This window comes from Sturnira hondurensis, unplaced genomic scaffold (genome assembly GCF_014824575.4).
Source record: "Sturnira hondurensis isolate 20B ecotype Veracruz unplaced genomic scaffold, ASM1482457v3 Scaffold0015596, whole genome shotgun sequence".
NCBI lineage: Eukaryota > Metazoa > Chordata > Mammalia > Chiroptera > Phyllostomidae > Sturnira > Sturnira hondurensis.
In genome coordinates, this window is record NW_028088227.1 from 8,015,090 (window position 1) to 8,030,632 (window position 15,543).

The 15,543-nt window shown below is 38.7% G+C and overlaps 1 pseudogene; it reads left to right on the forward strand.

Moving 5' to 3' along the window:
- Positions 1–11,851: 11,851 nt before the first annotated feature.
- LOC119000297 (small nuclear ribonucleoprotein F-like) lies at positions 11,852–12,208 on the forward strand (annotated as a pseudogene).
- Positions 12,209–15,543: the final 3,335 nt, after the last annotated feature.

Consider the following 15,543-nt stretch of genomic DNA (forward strand, 5'->3'; position numbering starts at 1 on the left):
AAGAATAGGAAAATTCTCCATGGGAAGAATATTTGCAACACACCTATCTCCTAAAGATTTTGTGTTGGGAACCACCCTGCCTGGTTTCAGAAGCTGTAACCCCATCACAGCTAAAGCTTAGTGAGCAACCTTCAGACCATAAGCCACTAGGGAGACAAAGCTTATCTCCCTGGCAGGGACACCACTTCTGCTCCTTTTACTTCATCCATAACTGGCCCTCAATGCTTGATCGGTTAGTCAATGATGGGTAAGATTCCCCAAGGGTGGAACAACCTAAGACAGGCATGATCATATGGAGGCCCCAGGGAAGGACTTGGGGGGCTAGAGCAAAAGGGGGTGATGGTCCCTCACCCCTTGGCTTTGACAAAGCCTGAGTCCTCGTTCTGTCTGCAGGAAGTCTCCAAATCTCTTGGTTGCTTTACTTCCCCTGCCTGACTTAAGCCTGAAACAATGACAGAGGGCGGTACAGCCCTGTGCTGGAAAGTACGGGCTCCCTAGGGTGATCAGGCCTAAGAAAGAATACAAAAACTGCTGTGAAACCTGCTTTGCTAAGAATGCCCTCAATTAAATGATAAGCGTCCTAGCAGGAAATGAGTTTGTTTCCCAAAGTTCTGTAGCCCTTTAGCTAACAGACTCTGACTCAAAATAGGCCCTCAGGGTTCTTTGTATGTTTGATTTTTACTGCCTGATAATGATTAATGAGCTCTATCAGGCAGTAAGAATTGTACTCTTAAGCAAAACAAACCAAATAAAAGCCTGTCAAAGCAAGGGTCGGGGTGCTCTCCTCTTGAGAGAGTGGCTAGGCTGCTCCGGGACATTCTCCCCTTGAAACGGTAGCCATGTTGTCCCTTTTCCTCCACAGGACTCGGTAATCCATGTGATTTTGTCTCATATTTCATCCATAATGCCACGAACACCACGAGCCAGTGCACCGTCAATTCTGTATACGAAAAACTCCTACCACTCAAAAGGCCACTCAGTGAGTTGAAGATGTCTGTGCTATAGTACCCTTAGGAAACATGATATGTTTGAAAGATATTCTAACTTCTCTTATGACAAAGAAAGTCAATAAGCATTTATTCCATCAAAGCAAGAGGCTTGTTCTCTAAGACTAAGATGAAATAATATGGGGATAGTGTGGAAAATGTTTTCCTTTCCAGACATCATAAAAGCTTAAGATATTGGGACAAAATTAATCCTGAGAAAATGGAACTGCAGTAAACTTTCTTCTTTTTTCCTTGAGTCCCGAGATAATACACTCCAAATATGGAAGTCATACATATTAGACATTCCTATCTCTATGAACTCAAAGCACTATAGATAGCAATTCTCTTCCCTGCACATCGGCCATGGGAAGCACATGCCAACAGCAGCTCTCCCCATGGAGAGAAATTGTAAGACACCAGAGCTTTCTTAAGAGTAGATTATTGTAAGCCTGCATGAAATTTAGGATTAAAATGTATTAACCTTTGGGAGAGATGTAAATTATGGGATTTCCATAAATCACAAAAACTGTGATTGCATAAAGTAGGAGCTTTTNATGAACTCAAAGCACTATAGATAGCAATTCTCTTCCCTGCACATCGGCCATGGGAAGCACATGCCAACAGCAGCTCTCCCCATGGAGAGAAATTGTAAGACACCAGAACTTTCTTAAGAGTAGATTATTGTAAGCCTGCATGAAATTTAGGATTAAAATGTATTAACCTTTGGGGAGATGTAAATTATGGGATTTCCATAAATCACAAAAACTGTGATTGCATAAAGTAGGAGCTTTTGGCTACAACTAAAATAATTTTGACATTTCAAACTTTCACATACCTGTTGCAAAAATGTTTATGGTTTATGCTAACATTGGAAGTAGTGCTATGTTTTCTAAAGGAAGGCCTTGGAATAGAGAGACAACATCAAAAATGAGATGCATGCTGAGAATTTTTTTAGTTTTTAACTGTTAAAGCATTTGTAGAAGTCTCTGACTTCCACAATAAATGAATGAAATCATTGATTAGTCCTATGAAAGAGGTTCCTGAATTGTGTAGTAAGTTTAATGACCTTAGTAATCACCTGAGAGAGCTGAAAGATCATGTTTCCTACCTAAAATAACAGTGTTAAGGCAACTAGTATCATTGAACTTGTGTATATTCAAAACCATTTTTATTTGTACTGATTTTCTGGGCACTTCAGTAAAATTCTGCTTTTTTAAAAACATTCATCTTGAATTACGTAAAAGATGTCAGTGAGTTAATTCTATCATCAGTAACTCATTCCCAAATTCAAGTCAAACAAATATTTACATGCAAGGAGCATGGTGGAAATACAATAAAGAATAAGACATTTTTACTCTCAAGGAGTTCGACTGCTGGAGAGAAAGTTAAGACATGTACAAACATGAACATAATACATAGGAAACTGTGGAGAGTCCTTCAAGTTATGCAAAAATAACAACAATAGGGGAATGGAAGGGAGACAATCATTATGTCATCATGGGATTGAACAGAATCAAGGAAAATTTCACGCCTGAAAGGAGGTCAAGTTAACACAGGGTGAACAGAAACAAGCAAGACAATCTGATTAATGGAAAATAATAACAGTTGATGCCTGTTAAGCATAAATATCTGATTCAGCTGAGGCTTATGATTAATTGGATAATTAAGGCTAACTAACATGTGTTCATCAGATTTCAGTTAGCCTTGAATGCCATGCTTAGGAGCTTGAAGCCTGTTCCTCAAGCAGAGAGGAGCAACAGAATGAAACAGTAGTAACAGAGAGTGGCAACAGCCGAATGAATGAGGAGGCCACTGCAATTACTCAGGTGAGTGAAACAAAACACTCTATCAAGGTGGGAGTGAAGAAGAAAAGATGGATGTGAGTACTGTGGATTGATAGGATTCAGAATCTAGACTTCAGATGGGTAAGAGTTAAAAAGGACTCAGAAAGCAGTGGTAGTCAGAGTAAGTTCTTATGAGGGAGAAAAACTTGTTCAAAAGTTTTTTAAGTTGTTAATACATTTTCATGGAGGAAAACAATTATTTTAAGTGCAAGTCACCATTTCTTGTAAAGCTAAGTCTGGAGCATTCAAAGTTAGTGTTACATACATTTGATCTGTCTCTCCTCCACTTTGGTGCAGTGGATTTATTATTAAACACACATTATGTTTTCACTACTTATGTGCACATGCTGTGTCTCTAACTCCAGATCATTAGATTTGCAGAGTCTGAAGAGTATTATCAAGACTGAGTCTAGAGTATGGGATGATCTTATGCTAAATACATTTAATAAACCCATCTGTCTTATGAGTATTGGTTTTCCACATCAATGGCAGTGTGGGTTAATTTACCTAAATCATGTTCAACCACCTATGAACTGACTTCTTCACCTTGAGACAATTAGTGCAGCAAAAAAGCAGAAGGCCTGGTTTCCCGAAGCAGAGGGTTTAGGACTGCAGAGTGAGGACATGCTGACTCCGGCACTGGCACACTGGGCTTCATTCAGAACGTCTGGTTTCAAGTCTCCTTTTCTGCAAACTGAGATTTATCAATCAGGACTTTTCCCATTGCAAGTGATAGAAGTTTGACTTCAGCTAGCTTACATTAACTATAGACTTTATTAATGCAATAGGATGGTTCATGGACCCCAAAGGAGGAGGCACCATTAGACTCTCTCTGGTTTCTGCTGGAGTTCTCTTCCTCAAGAACAATCAAAACATATATTTCCCACCTCAGAAACTATGGAGCATCAGCATTCTCCATAATTGAAAAACTAAACTCCTAAGCATGCTATTTAAAGCTTGACAGACTGTCCTCAAACAACCCTTTCAGTCTTATTTTAATAACTGTCTGCATTTATTGAGCCCTTACTGCAACCAGGATTATTCTTAAAGACAAACAAACTGGCATTAGAATTTCTGGATCTACCCTAACTAATCACATACAAGCCTTGAAAACTTCCTTGAGCCCTGGAAGTCTCCATTTTCATCATTTGCAAAATGGGAGCAATTACAGTATCAGCAAGCAAATATGACTTCACTGATTTTTTTCTGTATTTTATGATGGGAGACATGGTCTCACATCTTACAGCTTTTCTTGATGGCCCATTCTTAGACCAGGGTGCAGGGTCAAATTATTTAAATAGGCTGCTCTCTTGGGAACCAGGTGCATGGGTTATGCAGTTCTCCAAAATCTAGGAGCCAAGAGATACAAAATAACTTGGCCAATACAAAGAATGTATATTGATTCAACTCCAAAAGTTTGTGTCTGGAAAATAACATCCTTTTTTGTCATATCCTTTATGTCTATTCTTCCAAAATGTTATTTTTTTGCTTCTTTTGTTTGAATCCTTCCTCATTTTAGCACTGCCACACTCCCAGAAATTCTCAATTAATTATCTTAGCACTTGTTGCTTTTAGACAAAAGGTAATCTGAACTAACAGCAGTTGCTGTTCCCTCTACCCTCCACAATAGCCACCATGGAACACTGTGCCTCCTCACCACTCTCTTGATGCCGATGGACCATTTGGGAAGGGTCAAGAATACTTGGTCAGCTTCCCCACTCTGAGCCTTGGAGGTGGTAGATTTCATGTTATCAAGGGAGGAGCAGTCTCCTTACAGCTTTATTGTATCTAGACACATATTGAAGCTCCAAAATCCTTACCTAACTTCACTGAATTAACTATTGACTTCTGTGCCTTTGCAACCTGCCTCCTACTTAATCCTACAGTTCCAGTTTAACCTCTACACTTCAATTCTTCAAATTAAACCTATGAATAAGTATGCCTATAGCATTCATAAAGGCAGGACTTGACTTGGTATGAAAATCAGGGCAAAAAAGCCCCGATAAAGATGTTTGGATCTATCTTTTAAAACTTTACAATTATCATGTTTTGTTGTGTATAATGTGCACCCATGGTTTTGGCCCAAATTTCAGGAAAACAAACTTTCATTTTAATTTTTAATTCAATTATTTTTTTTTATATTTAGATACTTGTTTTGTATTATAAAGGAATTCTAGCATTTATTTCTTAACATATGGATATTGTTATTGCTTTTTAGGGTTACATTGTTAATGCATAAACATGAATAAAAGAATTGATATAAATTCTTTTATCATTTATATAAATGTTATATAAACATTAACATAATTAATATCAATTAGATAAAAGATTAATATCTATTATGATAAAAGAATTTATATCAATTTTTAACATTTTTACAACAAATGTTATATGAACATTTATATAAATATGGAGCTAGTACTACCCATGTATAATGTGCATCCTAATTGTCCCTCAAAAATTTGGGGGGAAAGTGTGCATTATACATGGCAAAATGTGGGTACCTAAAATAGTGATGCCTGAGAATTCAAGTACATAGACTTCAAAGTAGAATGTAGAAAATCTTTGATGCTTAATGGCACTTTCTTAGCTGAACACTAACTCAGTTGGAGAGGGCTGATTTCTTTTCCCCTTCCTAAATAATCTATACAGAATATTTGGTTTTTGTGTTCTATCTCCCTCTGAATTTTGACACAATAGATTCAGTTACACTTTTGGGGTCACTGTGGAGAGAGGTTTGGTGGGGACTGGGGCAGAGGCAGATGAAAGGGGAAGTTGGAGGCTGGCTGAGGAACAGTGGGGTTGGCGAGACCATCTCAACTCCTGAGCTCAGACCCAGGGATGCTTGAAAGAGCTTTTTGTCAGAGGTTTGTACTGCCCTGACCCCTCGTTTGTGGAAGAAACTGTTCCCAGGAGCATTGAAGGTGGGAATGGGTTTGATTCTCACACATGGTCATGTACTGCTCAGAAAACTGCCAGTAGACCGGCACTTGGGCTGAGGGGAGCTGCACAGCTATTTTATTCTGAACAGCTTTGTACAACTGGGTTGACTGTAACTTTAAACACTTTTGCAAGATATCATCAGACTGTAAGGCTAAAAGAAATAGCCTTTCATCCTTCTGACATCTCTCTACTTCTCCAAATCCCTATTTCATCATGTGCTTAACAAATGGAACAAGTGTAGAGCCTTGTGTTTCGTGCTCAAAGGGGTACTTAGAAAAATAAGGTGCTGTCCTTGTCTATGAGAAATAACAAGTGAGAGCTGGTGATAAAGATGGGGGAGAGGTACAATACATGGAAAACAGATTGAAACATGCATGTTTTAATTCATTGAACACATATTTATTGTGTATCTATTGCATTTCAGGTGCTGTTCTAGGTATTGGGGACAAAACAGACAATATCCTCATTCTTGTGGGTTTACAGTTAAATAGAAAAGGCTTTTCCCTGGCTGGTGTAGCTCAGTGGATTGAGCTCGGGCCTGTGAACCCACAAGATCAAGGTTCGATTCCCAGTCAGGGCACATGCCTGGGTTACAGGCCAGTTCCCAGCAGGGGACTCACAAGAAGCAACCGTACATTGATATTTCTCTGCTTCCCTTCCTCTCTAAAGATAAATAAATAAAATCTTAAGAAAAAGAAAAGGCTTAAAAATACAAATATTAAAATAAATAATATAATATAAGCTGATATTTCAAAGTGCTGGGATGGGGGAAGCAGAAGGATCCACAAGTACAAATCATGAAGTGGAGAAGAGTTTAGAGTGTTTGGGAGATAGCACAAAGCCCGGTGCAATTAAAGTGGAGTAAGCTTGCAGGAAGTACTAAGACATAAGGTCAAAGAAATATTGGGGGTAAGTAGACTGTAATTTGATGAGCCACCAAATGGTCTGAAACAAACAGAATGATGCAACCTAATGTATATTTTCAAAAGTACTTCCCTAACTACTCAGTAGAGAGCAAACTGTAGGAGATACAGAAGTACAGGATAAAAGGTTAGGAAGTTACAGCAACAGTTCTGTAGGGACATGGAGGTGGCTTAAACCAGGATTGTTTCTGTGAAGATCGTGAGATATACAGTTTTTGAGAATTTGCTGGTGGATAGGATGAGGGATTTGAAAGAAAGAGAGCAGTCAAGAGTCTAAGATTTAGAGCTAAGGATTTTTTTTTTGTGATTTACTATGTGATTAGAGTTGCCATTTACTGATCTGGAGGACACTGGAGAAGGAGCTGGTTGGGGTGGAGAGGAATTGGGAGTCTTTTAAGCTTCAGAGACTTATTAGATATCTAAGAGGAAATGTCAAGTAGAAGGTTGGATCTGTAAGTCTGGCATTGAGAAAAGAGGTTGAAGCTAGACATATTACATTTCTCATCACATTACATTATGTATCTCATCAGCACGGGATAGTATTAAAACCACAAACTGGATGAGACCCCTTAGGGAATGACATCAACATTAATGGATAGGAAAGTGTGGATGAATTTAGCAAAGTAGTGAGAGTTGGAAGATCAGAAGCTACCTGAAGAATGTGTTTAAAGCACTTCTGAGAGTCAGAACCAAGAAGACTGAAAATTGATTCTTGAATTTCTTAGAGGTCATTTATATCTTTGATAAGTACGGTATTAGTGGAGTGGCAAGTGTAAAACCTGATTGGAGTGGGTTTAAATGAAAGAGCTTTCCTATATTGCTGAATATAGTATTGATCAGTGTAACTCATTTGGACAGTTTGACAGTGTCTATCAAAATGCAAATGTACACATGTTTGACTCAGCAATTCAACTTGGAATTTATCCTGTGGATACACTTGAATATGTGCAAAATAACATATGTAAAGGTAATTTTTTAAATTGTAGTAAAATTTGCATATGAAAATTTTACCACCTTAACCATTTTTGTGTATGGTTCGGTGGAATTAAGAACATTCACGTTGTTGTGAACCATCACCACCATCCATCTCCAGAATGTTTTCTATCTTACCAAACGGAAACTCTGTAGTCACTAAATACTAATTCCCCATTTGCACTCTTCCTTCTGCCCCTGGCAACCACTGCTCCACCTTCTGTCTCTGTGACAGAGAAGTGTTGTGAGTTTTTTTAACCACCACCCATATACATTAATACTGTTAAATTAATGAAACTGAGGTGGCTGTAATGCCCTGGCAGCCTACATAAGCAAAACAAACACTAAGCCTATAAATGCCTGAAGGTTAAGAAATCAAAGCCTAAGGACAATCAATCACAAAAGCCAACCAGGCTTTTCCAAATAAGGTAACTATGAAAGCCATAGGTGATCCAATCATTTCCTTGTTTTGCTTTGGTGTCTTCTCTGTAAGTGTTGATCCTGTTAGGAGATCCAGGTGCTTCTCACCATTTCCAGTTGGATGCTGCCAAATTAAAATAGGTTTTACTCAAATAAACTTCATTTTTAAAGATTTTATTTATTTACTTTTTGAGAGAGGGGGAAGGTGGGAGAAAACAAGGGAAACAATCACGTGCAAGAGAAACATCAATTGGTCACCTGTCCCATGCCCCCAGCTGAGGACCTGGCCCTCAACCCAGGTATATGTGCCGACTGGGAATCGAAGAGGCAGTCTTTTGGTCCACAGGCTGGCGTTCAATCCACTGAGCTGCACCAGTCAGGGCTATTTTTGTCAAATAAAATCTTAAAAAACTTAATGTGCCTCAGTTTATCTTTAAACAATACTCATCTGACTCTGCTTGTCATTTGCTAGATCTTTCATCTTGTTTCTCTTTTCTCCTTACATTTACTTCCACCTGATACATATAGTTGTTTATCTGTCTCCACCAATGGAATGTATACTCCCTCAGGGCAATGACTTCTGTTTATTTTTGTACATCGCTATATCCTCAGAACCTAACACAGTACTTGGCACAGCACTAGGAGCACAGATATTGTCATGAACGAAATTCAGGGAGAAAAGCACTCCTGTTCTAATTTCCTGGTGAATGGATCAGATCCTGTCCCCAAGGATGTACATTCTCCTAGTGTTGAGCTCAGGTTTTTTTTTTCCTTTTTTGCTCTGGTTTCTCTCCAACTGTCAGTTTGTTACGACCACAACATTTCTCTTAAGTTTGATGCAGTTTGATTCACTTTCTTATCTTTTGCCACCATTTCAAATTCTTAATCCCCTTGTCCTTCCCCTCTGACTTCTTGACAACTGCTACCTCCAGATCAGTGATGACCTCAAAATACATGAACGTATTGACTAATTCTTCCCCTCTCTCTCTCCATATTTATTAACATTACCCTGAACATACATACAAAGTTTCTGGAGTGGAGACAGATAATTATTATTCACTTAAAAGCAAATGACCACCCTATGCTCCCCCATGGCCCAATTATTTCCCCTGGGGTGATACAACAAAAGCCAAATATTATTCTACGAACACAGGGCTTGTGTTGTAGAAGGGGAAGGTCCTCCCACAGAAGAATCTGGATGTTTATATGGAAAAAAAAAAGAGTCAGCTGTCTCCTTCCCTAATGAAAGTCTCCTTGGAGATGGCATGGAGAGGATCCAGGATTCTTATGTAAAGAAATCTGTCAGAATAGAGGGAGGTTAAGAATAGTATGGGAAATGGAGAAGCCAAGGAACTTATTTGTATGACCCATGGACATGAACTAAGGTGCGGGAATTGTGGTGGGAGGGTCGGTAGAGGGCAGAGGGAAATAAAAGGGAGAAAAAATGGAACAACTGTAATAGCATAATCAAATAAATATTTATTTTTAAAAAAGAAATCTGTCAGGGGAAAGATAAGACCTTCACAACTCAGGGATGTGTCCAAGGTCTGGGCTGTTGTGCCCCCACCACCGCACCCCCAACTGTAAAGATGTTTACTCTGAGGTCGATCTCTCCGGAAGTCTCTCACTATCTTACTCGTCCTAAGTTACCTTTCAGGCTTGCTGGCACCAAGTTTCAGTAACATTTGTTTAGAAAGCTCTAGCTGTGTGGAAACCTATCGACCTTGGATATTTGCTATAGTATTTTCTCTACAGCCCCACACCATCCTACCCGCCATGTTTGTTAGTATCCATCAATGACTTAAATCAGAAGCATCAGGAACTCACTCTAATTTCAGCTGAAGAGAAGTCACTAGGAAGCCCAGAGCCAGGCTTGGAAACCAGGGCAGCAGCCACAGGTTACAATCAGGATCCCTCTACAGAGGGAGTCTGATCTGACTGCTGCTGAATGCCAGGCACCACAGTCACAGGGCTGCAATCAGCAGTAGCTGCTGACAGCAAACACTGGGAGCCCCAGCAGAGCTTCTACTACTGTGACTGCCATCACAAAAATGGATTAGAGTACCCATTCCTTAAACCACTGATTTCCAGTTTAGACTCTGGGAGTATTTAATTGGTTGAGCCTAGGAGATGTGCTTCTGCCTGAGCTGTAACAGAGGCTAGTAGTAAAGTGTGGGAAATGGGCTCTGAGGATCACTACATCTATAGAGACTTAAGACTTATGGAGATTTGCCCCTTCTCGAAAAAAGGAAGTTCTGGTGCTGAGTAACCACACAAACAATAAATGTCTGCTGTCCTGCTACTCTACCTGTATTTCTTAACACATTTTTTTTACCTACCTCCATCCAAACGCATAAGCAAAAAATCATGGCATCCTCTTTGGATTGTCCACTCTACACCCACTGGGTCTCACAGATCTGTTGCTCCCCCTCCCCTTAAGGATCTCTTCTTCACCCCACCCTGGGTTTATTGACACATAATAAATAAGCAATGTAACAAAAATACAGTATAATAACACAATGATTTCGTGTGTGTATATATTGCAAAATAATTACAGTAAGTTTAATTAGAAATGTTTTTTTCTTGTCCTGAGAACTTTTAAGATCTAATCTCTTAGCAACTTTCAACCATACAGTATGGTATTGTCAATTATAATTACCATTCTGTACATTATATTTCCAAAGCTTATTTCTCTTGTAACTAGAAGTTTGTGCCTTTTAATGACCTTCACCATCTCCTCTGCCCACCAGCCGACTCCCCTTAAGCATTTCTTGCATCTATCCTTTTATCTCTATTCCCATTACCACGGCCACAGTTGGGCCTTCATCATTTTCTCTTGCATATTCTCCTCGGATATTGGCTATAGTATCCTAGGTGGTCCCCCTGAGCCAGGCCTCAAAGCTTACAAGCAGTCTTCCAAACTGCTATTACACAATATTTGCAATATCTTTCTAATATTTGACCATATCATTCCCAGACTTAGAGTCTGTCAAGTGGCCTTCATTACATTCAGAATTAAGTAGAAACTATTGAAATGGCATATAGGGTCTTCTAAAGCCCCATTTTAAGCTTCATCTTCATTTGATATTATGCTATAGGAACCCTTCCCTCCAATTGTGATGAAACACTTGTTCTCAAATGTGTAGCACTTTCTCGAACATCACACTGGAATGAGGTGTTATTGCCTTCCCCTGGAATGTCCTTCCACCTTCATTTACTTGCTTAACTGATACTTATTCTTTAAGTCTCAGCTCATACCACCCCTTAGATGAGTTAGGGGCCCACCCTCTGTAATCCCATACGTTATTCTATACACATATATTATAGCTAATTCACTATGTGTTAAGTTATTTTACTGTTTGTCTTCCTCACTGAGTGATTTCTTTGAGGTAGGATCTTGCTATCTCTTCCTCTTTGTTGCCTTGAGTCTTTAATACATATTTGCTGATGGAATACAAAGCAACACTGGAGGCAGAAAAGAAGAAAATTTCCACTGGACAGATGAAATTGACACCTAACCAGATTAGATGAGTTTCCCTAAGCTATACAGTTAATTATGGCAAAACTAAAGGAGAATTCTTAATTCCTAACTCAGTACTCTCTCCTCTCTATCAAAACTCCTCTTCTACAAGGCACATTGCCTCTTATGAAAATCTCACTGAAAATTTGATCCTGAAAATTTGCTCCTACAAATGGATGGGTCACATATGTTTTTAAATAGATAAATTTTCGATTTTGTCTTAAAGCTCTGCGATTCGGGCTCTGCTTGAGGTGCTCTAGTCAGGAGAGATGGACCAGAGCTGGGTTCGTGGCAAGAAATCTGCAGTATTTGCTCATCGTTGCGATGAGTTTGCCCCTCAACCCCAAACCTTTCCTCAATGGATTAACAGGAAAGCCAGTAATGGTGAAACTTAAGTGGGGAATGGAGTACAAAGGCTATCTGGTATCTGTGGATGGCTATATGAACATGCAGCTTGCAAACACAGAAGAATACATAGACGGAGCGTTGTCTGGCACCTGGGTGAAGTTTTAATAAGGTGTAATAATGTCCTTTATATCAGGTGTGTTAAAGAAGAGGAAGAAGATGGGGAGATGAGAGAATAGCGTCTTTTGTAGGAAATTTTTTTATATTTGTTTCTAGATAAGAAAATGTGTTTGTTCTTCAAACAGAAAAAAGAAAAATTTTCAAAAGTACGGTCCCGATGGCAACCCAGTAGCACCTCAGAGAAAAGTTACCCAGATTTTATCAACTTCATATACATAAAAATTCTGCTAAAAAGTATTTAAAAGTCAATTCCTCATAACAATGTCAGCTGACCTGCTTCAGTGATGGTTGAGGTGATGGCACTTATATGAAGGCAAAAATCTGGGTTTTCACACAAATACTATATGGTGCCCTATGTGGAATCTAAGAAAGACACACTCAGAGAAATAGAGGGTGGACTGCTGGTTGTCAGTGGCTGGGGGTGGGAGAACTGGGAGATATTAGTCAAAAGATAAAAACATGCAGTTATACAATCAACAAGTTTGGGGATCTATTGTACGGTATGGTGATTATAGCTAATAATACTGTATCACATACACGAATGTCACTGAGAGTAGATATTACATGTTTGCACCACAAAAGGAAATGAAAACTCTGTGATGGGATGACTGTGGTAGCTAATACTATGGTGGTAGTCACTTTGCAATTATAAATGCATTAAATCAACACATTGTATACCTTAAACATAAACAATGTTATGTGTCAATTACATCTCAACAAAACTGGAAGAAAATAAAGAAAACAGCTAGTTCAAAGGGGAAAATCTGAATTTTAAGAAAGCAGGTAAAGTTTTAAGACATTGACATGTCAATAATATGAGGTCGCTTTGTGCTATCACCCTTGTTAAGCAAATTAGATGATTGTTAATATCCCTGCAAGTGCTCAGCTGCTATGATTGCAATAACTGTCTGCTCAACAAAACTGAAAGAGAGAAACTGACAGGCAGCCACAAGTTCATGGATGACCCAGAACAAAGTTGTCAGACTCTGAATGTGAAGCTGTAATTATAGGACCCAAGCAGAACCCACTACGGCTGGAAGTCTAATTGTTGCTCAATACCACAGGTCTGGGGAAATTAGAGAAGTATTTCCAAATCACTATTGCCAGGCATTTTATAGCCTCAGTTCAACAAATTATCATAACTCCCCATGCTGTGGTAACAATAGGCCATAAATATTTTCTTTTATCTTTGAGATTTTACCCTTCATTCTGTTTTCTACACCAGGAAGCTAGAAACTTGTCATTAGAATAATGAGGCAACAAATTTACTCTCACAGTGAAATAGGTATTATAAATAGAAGAGTGAATTTATATTTAATGACTATCACTATCTTTCAAATACAGTTGGGTTTAAAATTCAACTGGCAGAAAGACATTATACAATATAATGTATATATGTATAATAAAACTACATATTTATACATTTACATATCAATATTAATTCATTTTTTTAAAGTCTACAAGGATAATACTCACTAAGGACCTGATAATAGTGTCATTTCTGATAAGGGACATTGTATGGAGAGATGAAAAGTTAAGATCACATGCAGCAATTTATGTTCATGTACCTCTGTATTTTTTAAAGGGCTTAGCACAAAAAAAAAAGTCCCATGTTGAATTAAGTATTAACCTTGCTAGTACACAAGCATATAGTTGTGAATTCATAGAGCAGGATTTGACCCAGGCTGGATAGAATTTCTTATGCCCTGAACCTCTCTGTTACTGTGACTCAATTATATTACATTCACATTTACATAAAAGGGCATAGAAATAATTTTAATATGTAACTGGCATTTTATTATATAGATGTAGTGTAAGTTTATTTATAAGTTTTTATTTTCTTTGAAACTATTTAAAACAATTTAAAAAATGTTTTGTTATGGAGTTTTCCAAAGATAAACGAAAGTAGAGGAAATACACAAGGGTAGGCAAATGTAAATGTACTACTGTGAGTACATGAAACACAAAGTTTATTCTTGTATTATTTATTAATGTATTATTTTCCATGTGAACAACTATAAACCTACTTTTACCTACCCCTTTATGTAAGGAACCCTTTGTATCCATAACCCAGCTTCACTCTATGGCCATAACTGTTTGCCTAAAATGAAAACCTTATTTTCTCTACTCATATAACTTCTTCCTCATTGTAATTATCTTTATCTAAAGATAAAGAGAGTTTATGAATACCTGGATTCTAATCCATTCACTATTCTCAACAACTTTTATTAAACTTTAAAATAATTTTTCATCAATTAGAGGATAATTTGTCAGAATTTCACAACTATCTGGGGCAAACTTATTCAAAATCTAAATCCCAACTTCCAGCCAAGATGGAGGTGTAGGTAGACATATTGTGTCTCCTCACACAACCAAAAGAAGGACAACAACAAATTTCAAAACAAAAACCAACCAGTACTGACAGAAAATTGAACTATATGGAATTCCAACAACGAAGGAGTTAAAGAAGAAACATTCATTAAGACCAGTAGGAGGGTTGGAGATGGGCAGCGTGTGGAGAGGACTCGCAGTAAGGTGGTGGCTGGTGGACCAGGTGGTCCCACATTCGCGTGCAGATAACGGGGAGGAACAACTGGGGAGTGAGACAGACCACACAACCCAAGGTACCAGTGCAGGGAAATAAAACCTGAAGCCTCTGACTGAAAATGCCTGTGGGGATTGAGCCAGTGGGAGAAACTCCCAGCCTCACAAGAGAGTTCATTGGAGAGACCAACAGTGTCCTAGAATATACACAAACCCACCCACCTGGGAATCAGCACCAGAAGGGCCCAATTTGCTCGCAGGAAGTGGGGTAAGTGACTGAAAACTGGCAGAGAGCAGAGAAAGCAGCACTGTTCCCTCTTGGGCCCCTCCCCCACATACATTGTCACAAAGCAGCAATGTGGGTTGCCCTGCCCTGGTGAACACCTAAGGCTCCACTCCTTACTACTCAAAAGGTGCACTGAGACAAAAAAAATGGCCCAAATGAAAGAACAGATCAAAGCTCCAGAAAAATACAACAAAGTGATGAAGAGGCAGCCAACCTATCAGATGCATGGTTCAAAACACTGGTTATTAGGATGCTCACAGAACTGATTGAGCTCAGTCCCAAAATGAAGGAACAAATGAAGGCTACCCAAAGGGAAATAAGCAAAATATTCAGGGAACCAACAGTGACAGGAAATAAACCAGGACTCAGATCAATGGTTTAGAGCAGAAGGAAGAAGGAAACATTCAACCAGAACAGAATGAAGAAACAAGAATCCAAAAAAATAAGAAGAGGCTTAGGAAATATAGGACATCTTTAAATGTTCCAACATCTGAATCATAGGGGTACCAGAAGTATAAGAGGAAGAACAAGAAACCAAAAACTCATTTGAAGAAATAATGAAGAAGAATTTCCCCAATCT